Source organism: Acinonyx jubatus, chromosome B2, assembly GCF_027475565.1.
Source record: "Acinonyx jubatus isolate Ajub_Pintada_27869175 chromosome B2, VMU_Ajub_asm_v1.0, whole genome shotgun sequence".
Classification (NCBI taxonomy): Eukaryota; Metazoa; Chordata; class Mammalia; order Carnivora; family Felidae; genus Acinonyx; species Acinonyx jubatus.
This window is the reverse complement of record NC_069385.1, coordinates 115254719-115265275: the sequence shown is the minus strand read 5'-3', so window position 1 is coordinate 115265275 and position 10557 is coordinate 115254719.

Sequence of the window (10557 nt, the reverse complement as noted above, 5' to 3'; positions counted from 1 at the left end):
CACGCTGACAGCAGAGAACCCAACGCAGGGCTGGAACCCATGAACCATGAGAACATGAGCTGAGCTGAAGTTAGACACTTAACCAGCTGAGCCCCGCAGGTGCCTCTCCATTAACTTTCATTGTAATTTCCCTTGACCGTTTAAATCGCTGGTAGCAGTTTACCAGAAAATCCCTCAGATCCCGTCAGCCCACGGGAGGGGTCTCTTTGAGGGGTCGACACGGGGGCATCTGTAAGACCACCAACAACCGACTTTTGTTTACAGTATTGCGGTCTCTTCAGAGTGGAGACCAATCAGACGAAGGACGGGTAGAACGACTCAAGCAAAGGACAGTAGAAGGAGAAGCAGGAGGGACATCAGTCTCAGGGCCTTTTGTGTTAGGTACCTCATGCCTTTAATTTTTCATTAGCCTTTTGCAATGAATATTTCAATAAAACTGTTTTGGAAATTTGAAGCCCTCCGGGGGCTTCTGCATGCCAATTAAAACAGGTGTTCCATGTCCCATTCTGTTTGTTTGATTTGGGAACCCTCGCTTTCGGATGCAAGTTTTTTTTTTGTTTGTTTTTGTTTTTCTTTTTTTAGAGAGAGAGAGAACGCACGAGCAGGGGAGAAAGACAGAGGGAGAGAGAGAGAATCTTGAAGCAGTCTCCACACTCAGTCAGCACAGAGCCGACTCGGGGCTTGATCCCACGACCCTGAGATCACCACCTGAGTGACATCAGGAGTCAGACGCTCAACCAACTGAGCCACCCAGGTGCCCCTCGAGTGCACTTTTTAAATGAATGATCCTGTCTAATTGGAACATTTCTCATAATGTCTGTTGTTCTAGGTTGTCTTCCGTGAGATTAGTCCATGCACATGAAGAGAGACCATAATTGTTTTAACATGAAACCAACCATAGTTGCTAAGGAGGCATCCTTTAAGCCATCCTTAAAGCATTTAGATGACTGGGATCCCATTTTTGAAGTTTTCCTGAGAGCAAAGAAAAAAGTCTTAGATTGCCTAGGGGACATGCCCAACTGGGGTTGACTTTGGTTTTGTCTGACAGTGTGCCTTTCACAGGATACTCCTTTTTCCTGGCAGACAGCCTCTGCCCTAGTTATCTGACCTGTGACCAGGTGTCCCTCGTTGCACAGAATTTTCTTGCTGGTGGCAAGGGCCCTACCGTGAAACTTGCTCATCCATGATCACCTTATCTTTACCCAACAGCCTTGTGCTTCAGAGTCGGCTCTTTCTCACAGAAAGGCAGCATGTGCTCTAGCAGCATCGAGGTGCTCAACCCATGCCCATCGAGTTTAGTTTAACCTTGCTCTCAGGAAAACTCACAAGTTTAAATCTAAACCAAGCGCATTCTAATTCATAAACCAAGCACATTCTAAATTCAGAAACCAAGTGCATTCTAAATTCAGAAACCAAAAGAGTACTCACCAGAAGGACAATCTGTCCTTATTCAAATCCAAAAAAAAAAAAAAAATCAGAGAGCTCAACCAAAAGGAGAGAGCTCGAAATCAGAGAGGAGACTCACAGAACTAGAAGCAGAAGGCCACTCGTGAAAGCGTTGAGCTCAAAGGGCTCAGTGCAGGCGACTTTCTTGATTCTGAGGCTCTTCTTCCCTGGGGCAGGAGGGTCATGGCTTTCCGATCTCACTTTTGACACCATTGAATGTCAGCCTAAAGAAGGAGGTCAACTGAGGCAAGCTCAAATTATCAGAAATTTGAGTTTATTTTGGAATAGCAGAGGAATTGCAATTCAAGAAATATATGCCTTCGCAAGCTTCAGGGGAGACCGCTGAGGGCTTGGGATGGGCTGTATTTCCAGTCAAGGAGCACATAGACAGGAGGTGCAGCCAGAGTCCAAGCAGGGGGTTTCATTGGCTTGAGGATAGGGAGAGATTCTTGGCAGATGTTCATGGATTAGGAGATAAGTCTTGGTCTTCTGTAAGTCTGGCATTTAATGGTTCTTAATTTCTGTTTTTCTGAGGGTGCATGTGTGAGATTCTCCATTTCATATCCTTTGGTTCTCTTTTAGATTGAAATCCTTTCATAATTTAGATACAGAAAGGCAATATCATGATCACTTACAGAAATATAATTATACAGCCAAAAAACTGGGATCAGTTGAAAATTTTTAGAATTAATAACACAAAAGAGCCTGGGTGCAAAATAAATCCACACACAAAAAGTCAAGTTTTTCTAGTTAATGTTATTTATAATGTTTTCTATTTACTATTTAATTTCTATAGAACCAGCTAGAAGGTGTGATGGCAGGAAACACTGCAGCCACAGCAGCAGTGTATGAAGATTGTATGAAAAGAAAGTACGAGATCTATAAGCAGTATAAAAGATGTGAGAAAATACAGAAACATCCATATTCTTAAAAGGAGAGCTTATGAAATAAAACCTCCAATTCTCTGCTGTTAATTTATAGTTTATCATAGTTTCAGTTAAAATTCAAAAGAATTTGACAGAATTGGAATTTAGAAACTGGCAAATTTTCCATGGCTATATTTCACTGGAAAACTTACAGGTAAGTTTACTGTAAAATTTTTGGAAGATAAAAATAACTGAGATTGGGGCGCCTGGGTGGCTCAGTCAGTTGAGCAGCTAAGTCTTGATTTCGGCTCAGGCCCTGGGTTGGGCTCTGTGCTGAGTGCAAACCTGCTTGGGATTCTGTCTTCCTCTCTCTCTCTCTGCCCCTCCCCTGCTCACCCATGCATGCTCTCTTTCTCTCAGAGTAAATAAACATTTTAAAAGATGAAATAATTTGCAGATGCATTAAGGCATTACATGTAAAAACAACACCACTTAAAAAAGCTTAAAAAATAAGTACATAATTAAATTTGAATGAAGGACTTTGTAAGAATAAAAATCATAAAGAAGGACACCTGGCTGGCTCCGTCAGTCAAGCATGTGACTCTTGAGTCATGAGTTCAAGCCCCACATTGGGCCTAGAGCTTACTTAAAAACAAAACAAAACAAACAAACAAACAAAAAACACAATGAGAAGAGTCATATAAGAAAAGAATGATAGATTTGACTTAGTCAAAATGATAAGACTTCTGCAAATCAAAAACACTATCAAAGGCTAAAAGGCAATCAACCAAACTAGGAAGAACTATTCGCAACAAATGATACAGGCAAAGGGTTACTCTCCTTATTTTATAAAGGATGAAAAATAAATACAAATTTAAAAGTAATCAGTAAACACATAATACATGTTCAACTTCACTGTTAATGTATAGTTACACCTTATATACACTGTGTATTTCCATTACATATGTTATGACACATTAAGTAGAAAACTCAGGATATAAAATTGCACATGCAGAATAATGTAAATGATATTAAAGCATGCACGTGGTTTTTTTTAATGGAAATATAATCACTTTTAAATGACTTTCATTTGGAATGGAATTGTAGGTGATTATTTTTTTTCTTTTGCCAAATGTTCCAAATTTTCTATGATACATATGTATTACTTACAGGCCACACTTTTTAATGTTTATTTTTTTAAGAGACAGAGAGAATCAGGCAAGGGGCAGAGAGAGAGAGGAGACACAGAATCGGAAGCAGGCTCCAGGCTCTGAGCTGTCAGCACAGAGCCTGATACGGGGCTCAAACTCTCGAACCGTGAGATCCATGACCTGAACCGAAGTCAAGACACTTAACCAACCGAAGCCACCCAGGCTCCCCTATATGCTCCATTTTTTAAAATTAGTTAACAGTATTTTCAGGGCTTGGTCCCCCCACCAGGCAAACTATAGAAATGGGTACCCACTTCGGTAAAGAGGGTGTTGGGGGGGGATTCCTGGAGTATCTCACTCAGCGACAGCTTCCAGGTTGCCGTGCCCCATGGAAACTTCCTTCCTGTCCACCCAGGGCCTCAGACACGCTGCCCTGGGTCTGCAGGCCAGACCTTCTCTGTCATGATCCTACTCCCAAAGAGAAGGCCACATGGTGTCTCCAGACACTGAACAAACCCAGCTCAAGCCTTCCCATCTGAGAGCGTTGGTGGGCATTCCCCACCAGCACGAGGAGGCCAGGGAGTGGACTTTGGATTTCCAGAAGGGAGGAGGGGAGCAGAGGGGAGGAGGACTTTCGAGAAGGCCCTTGCTCCTCAGAAGCTGACCACCGGCCCCAAAGTGCCCATCTACTTCCCCTTCTCTTAAGCGCCCTGGTGTCTTCTGCAAAAGGGCCCCATTATGCCCACCTTCCAGCCAGGTCTGAACTGGCTGAAAGGCTGCACCTTGGCTCCAGGAGCTGGCAGCTCTTTTGCAAATATGAGATCATGCAAATTATTAGAGAGAGATTTGCAGCATGCCATGACCAATCCCAGTAGCCACAAGGGCAACGAGAGCAGAAGCAACGTCCCTCTGTCTCTCCCTCCCTCTCATTCTCACTCTCGCTCTCGCTGGGTCCCTGTCTGTAGTGAGTTGAATATTGACCTCCCAAGAGGATATGGCCAAGGCCTAACCCTTGAAACATGGGAATATGACCTTACTTGGAAAAAGTCTTTACAGATGTAATTATGTTAAGAACCTCAAGATGAGATCATCCTGGATTTAGAGGGGGCTCTGAATCCAATGGCAGATGTCTTTAGAAAGACAGATTCGCGAGTCACGGAGGTACATGTGCATCTACAAACCGAGGAATGCCAGGGCTTGCTGGCAACCACCAGAATCTAGGAGAAAGGCATGGAATCCGTTGCCCTCAGAGCCTCCAGGGGGAACCGACCTGCTGAAACCTTGGTTTTGGATCTCTGGCCTCTTACAAAAGAATGTTTCTGCTGTGTGAAGCCCCCAAGTCTGTGGTAGTTTGTCACAGTGGCTACAGGAAACAGATACACTCTCTTTCACACCCAGCTGTTCAGCGATCTGGGTCTCCAGGTTCCGGAACCCCCACTGGAACTCTCATCCAGGCTCAGGGTTCATCTGCCCTTCTCCTCCGAGTCAGGAACCCACTGGAATATTCCCCTTCCTGCTAGAAGGGAGCACTCAGAAGCGCCCTGGGTCGATCACCTTGAGGGTCCTGCAGAAGGGTGCATGCCGGACAAATGAGAGTACCGTCCTGCCACTTTCAAAGTGTTCCCTTCATGGCCCTAAAAAATAAGCACATACCATGAACTACGAGGAAAAATAATTAATGTTGAAATTTAAAAAATGTAAAACCAGTACCAAAGAAACCAAAGCCAAGGCAAGACATTACTCACAGGTCCGCCTGCCCTTATGACAAGGTTCTTAGTCAGCTCTGACCTTCCCACTAAGTTCAAGGCAGGACCAGGTTTTCACCTGCAGGTGTTGTCCACAAGGTGATACTTGAGGGCCTTTCTGACTGCTTTGGAATTCCCTGGGGAATTTGATCAGCTATTAGGATCTTGGATACTAGGCCCAAGCTGGAATAAGCCACATTTCAGGGAAGAGGCAGGATTTTACACTGGCAAAATAAGGAAGATCACTTCACTCCCACCGGGGAACCCGAAACCAAGCAGTCCAGGGCAGACTTTGAAGGTCTTATCTTATCAAAACAAGAGCCCCCTGACGGGCAGGGAAGCCTGTGGGCCAACTTTGCTGGGGGCAAAGCAAAGAATAATGTACGAGAATAAATGTGTCTGTGTGTAACTTAATACACTGGAGGCCACTGGCCATGTAACACCCCCCCCACACACACACCTTAGAGATAGCCATTGTTTTGAATAAGCCCTTCTGGGATCGTTTTTTAATAGCAAATACCATAGCATCACATAATGCTATTATTACATTCACAGATAGGAACATCTAGCATACACTGTTTCACAACTCGTCCTTTCTTTCTTTTATTATTTTTATTTTATTTTATTTTATTTTATTTTGAGGGAGAGAGAGAGAGCATGTAAGCATCCACACAAGTGGGGGAGGGGCAGAGAGACAGAGGGAGAGAATCCTAAGCAGGCTTCACGCTCAGCACAGAGCCCAACGGGGGGCTCAATCCCACGACGCTGGGATCATGACTTGAGCCAAAATCAAGAGTCCAAAGCTCAACCGACTGAGCCACCCAGGCACCCCCCAATCGCCCTTTCTTGTTTATGTTCCTCTGGTGGTGGTGATTCCACAATAAATTGTTTCTTAAGGGAGTTTGGGCCCAAAGAGTAGGGGAGATCCCTTCTTCCTTCCAAGCTCCAAAGAATTTTTTTTTAATTTTTTTTGAACATTTATTTATTTCTGAGACAGAGAGAGAGCATGAACGGGGGAGGGTCAGAGAGAGAGGGAGACACAGAATCTCAAACAGGCTCCAGGCTCCGAGCCGTCAGCACAGAGCCCGACGCGGGGCTTGAACCCATGGACCGCGAGATCATGACCTGAGCTGAAGTCGGATGCTCAACCAACTGAGCCCCCCAGGCGCCCCCAAAGAATTTTTTTTAAACTGAATGAGTGAAAGTGTTCGGAACTCCAAGAGACAGTCAATACCCAGGACAGGGGTTCAACAATGTCCCTGTATTTCCCATGCATTTTAGAATATTTAGAAGAATATTGCATTTCACCCACATTGGCTTCTCAGCCTTCCGCTAATGACCTTTCTCCTTCTAAGAGCTGGAGTGAAATTCACAGGCCCCACTTGCACCCCAACCTAGACAGGCAGGGGTGTGGGGAGAGGGTGAGGAGGTGGATCAAAACCAGCTGTCGGGCAGTTGGTCCCTGCTTCCCTCTCCAAGGCTACACCCTTCCCTCTTTTAAACCCAAGGTATTTGACAATTAAGACATCCAAGTTCAACTTCTCCTTTCTCACTGGGGGCACTGAGAGGTGAGGAAGATCCTCATGACTTCTTGGAGGACACGAAGTCTAGAGAATATCCCGTGCTTCCAGTCTGATTCCTTGGTATAATTTATATCAACTACCTTGCAGAACAAAATAGTATTCCACTGTATTTATTTATCCAAACCTTACTGCTAGTCATTTGGGCTTTTCCCAAGTTTTTGTAATTGTAACCCAGGGCTCCAGGGACTATTTCTATAAAGATATTTTTGCTTGTATGTGAGAACATTTCTGAAAGGTGTTTTCTCAGAAGCACCTCTTTACCCTTCCAGCCGTGGTCGCTGAGAGTGGCTGGGTCTCCACACCCACTCCTGCCGTGGACGTGGGTCGAGGCAGCTTCACTGTAAACGTCTTTGCCACAGACATCTCTACCGCAAGCATTTTCACTGCATAACTACTTGGCTGAAGGCAACGTTGCCATAAAGATAAAATAATTCAAAATGAAAGAGGGACATTCAAAAAGACAGAATGAAATAGGAAAAAAATGAATAGAATCACCACAAGGCAATCTGCTGCCAAAAAATAAAAGAGGAACATTCATTAAAAGGCATAACAATGAAACTCGGAAAATGAATAATGGAATTCAAAATATTGTGAAATACAAAATATTTTTAATACATTCGAGATACCTAGTGTAGATTCACAGCAACCCTGAACAAGTAAATAGATTTTGTTTTGTGGATTGTACGTAAGTATGTGCCTGTCTTCAAAGTCTCTCATTCACAGGAACACAGGGGTTCCCCCCCTTATCCATGGGGCGTATGTTTCAAGACCCCAGTGGATGCCTGAATCCTAGGAGAGTACAGACCCCTATATATATGATGTTTTTTTCCTATCCATACACACCTATGACAAAGTTTCATGTATCAATTGGGTGCAGTAATAGATTAACAACGGTGGCTCATAATAAAACAATCACAACAATATATTGTAATAAAAGCTATGTAAATGGGGTCTCTCTCTTTCAATGTATCTTACCACGCTGTGCTCACCTTTCCTCTTGGGATGATGTGAGATGATAAAATGCCTACGCGAGGAGACCGAGTGAGGACAATGATATAGGCGCTGTGACACCACAGGAGGCTACTCTTGACTGTCCAATGACGAAGGAAGGAGAATCATCGGCTTCTGCCACTGTTGACTAGGGTAAATGAAACCGGGGTTAACCAGGATTGTGGAAGGCAAAACTCCGGACAAGTTGGGGGCGGGGGGGGGGGGTTGGCAAATATGGTGAAGCTGCCTCGACCCACGTCCACGGCGGGAGTGGGTGTGGCGAACCAGCCACTCTCGGCGACCACGGCCGGAAGGGTAAAGAGGTGTTTCCAGAAAGACATTTTTTTTTTTGCTTGTTGATTCATCTCCTCATTCTGCATCACGGGGTTTCTTTTGCATTAAAATTTATTTTCATTAAGAGAGGCATCAGTTTCCAAATACTAGGATGCATATTTGTAACTGAGCTCTGTGACGCGTCGTGAAAGCCTTCCACACTGTTCTTCGTTCTTGGCATATTGGTACACGTCTGTCGACAGAAATGTGGAAGAAATGCCAGTGCTGGAAAGCATTTCTAACTGAGCATTGTGATCACTGTAACTGATACGTTATCAGTTTCTGGTGTAGTATAGTGTGCGGTCTGCTTTACACGCTATTTCACACTCGCCAGTAAGCTTTCTCACCGAACTTTTTATCAAAGAGCTACACATAGTTGTTATCACCCACTATTTTAAGACCACCATCTCTACTCAACACTGTGTAGACCATTATGAGAGCGAGCAAAGTTTTATATAACATATAAATGGGAAATGTGTCTGGGGCGCCTGGCTGGCTCAGTCGGCTAAGTGTCCGACTTCGGCTCAGGTCATGATCTCACCGTTCGTGGGCTCAAGTCCCGCAATGGGCTCTGTGCTGACAGCTCAGAGCCTGGAGCCTATTTCGGATCTGTGTCTCTTGGTCTCCGTTTCTCCCCCACTCACATTCTGTCTCTCTCTCTCTCTCTCTCTCTCTCTCAATCTCAAAAGTAAATAAAGCTTAAAAAAAAATTTTTTTTAAAAAGGAAATGTGTCAATGGAGAAATGAAACCAAACGCCAACCAGTTGTTTCATCTCCTATGGCAAAATCACCTTATGGCCAGTTAGTTATGTGACAAAAATGTTTGCAGTGAAAACTCTTGCCGCAAAGATGCTTACAGCAAAAATACCGGACACAAGTAGACACTGTTGAGCCTGTTCATTGTTGTTGGCATGATGACCCACTCTTGTTTCTGATTCGCTTTTAATTATTCACGAAGCAAAGCATCTTCTCAGATGCTTCTTACCGCTGAGTTTGTGGTTGAGCGGTTGTTGGTTCTTTACTGAAAAAAAAAATTCAACATATTAAGTTATATTGTTTCCTCCGGGAAGTGCTCATTATCCTCAAGAGAATACGTGGAAGCTCTTACTTCCTATAACACACAGGAGTTTCGCACTTCCTGTAGAAAAGGAGACTATTCATTTCAGCAACAGCCAAACACAGAGCACTTGAAGTCACATCCGAGGACTCATCAGAGGAAACCACTTCTCCTGGTTTCAAGGGCTTGTGTTCACAGGGCTTCAGAGGTGAATTTAAAGACTCCACACACAGGAAAAAGTCATTTCACGCTGCAAATATAAATTTTACACAAGAAAAAAAGAAGAGAGAGAACATCAGTTGTTCAGTGCAAGTGAGTTTTGAGCCAAAGGAAATGTCAAAATCTTGATATAAGGAGACTGGTCTTTTTTTTTTTTTTTTCAAGTTTTTATTTAAATTCTACTCAGTTAACATATATGGTAGAATTGGTTTCAGGGGTAGAATTTAGCGATTCATCACTTACATACAACACCCGGTGCTCATCCCTTAAGTGCCCTCCTTAATGCCCATCACCCATTTAGCCCATCCCCCACCCACCTCCCTCCATCAACCCTCAGTTTGTTCTCTATAATTAAGAATTCTCACAGTTTGCTTCCCCCTCCCTCTTTTTTTCCTTCTCCTATGTCCATCTGTTTTGTTTCTTAAATTCCACACATGAGTGAAATCATATGGTATTTATTCTTTCTCTGATTGACTTATTTTGCTTCGCCTAATACACTCCAGCTCCCTCCATGTCGTTGCAAATGGCAAGATTTCATTCTTTTTGATGGCTGAACAATATTCCATTGTATATATACCACATCTTCTTTATCCATTCATCAGTCGATGGACATTTGGGCTCTCTCCATAGTTTGGCTATTGTTAATAGTGCTGCTATAAACCTCCAGGAGCATGTGTCCCTTGGAATCTGTATTTTTGTATCCTTTGGGTAAATACCTTAGTAGTGTAATTGCTGGACTGTAGGGTAGTTCTATTTTTAATGTTTTGAGGAAGCTCCATGCTGTTTTCCAGAGCGGCTGCACCAGTTTGCATTCCCAACAACGGTGCAAGAGGGTTCTAAGGAGGCTGGTCTTGATGGATTGCCCCCATTCATGTCCATGCCTTCCTTTACCTCACAGCCTGAAAAGCTGAAAACTACACTTCCCACCCTCCTTTGCTGCTAGAGTTTCAGATGTGAATTAGGCCCTGACGACTAGATGCTGTGGCCCAAGATTTGGGAAGAGCAGGTGAGATGGGATGTGGGGACAAGCAAGGTCAAGAGAAACCGTGTTCTTCAGCATTCCAGCCTGTGGGCACCCCTTCATGGAGCAAGGGTAGCCCTTGATGCCCAGGTCACAGGAATCATGGTGGCATTCCAGATCACTGTTGGGGGCCACCACTCAGAACC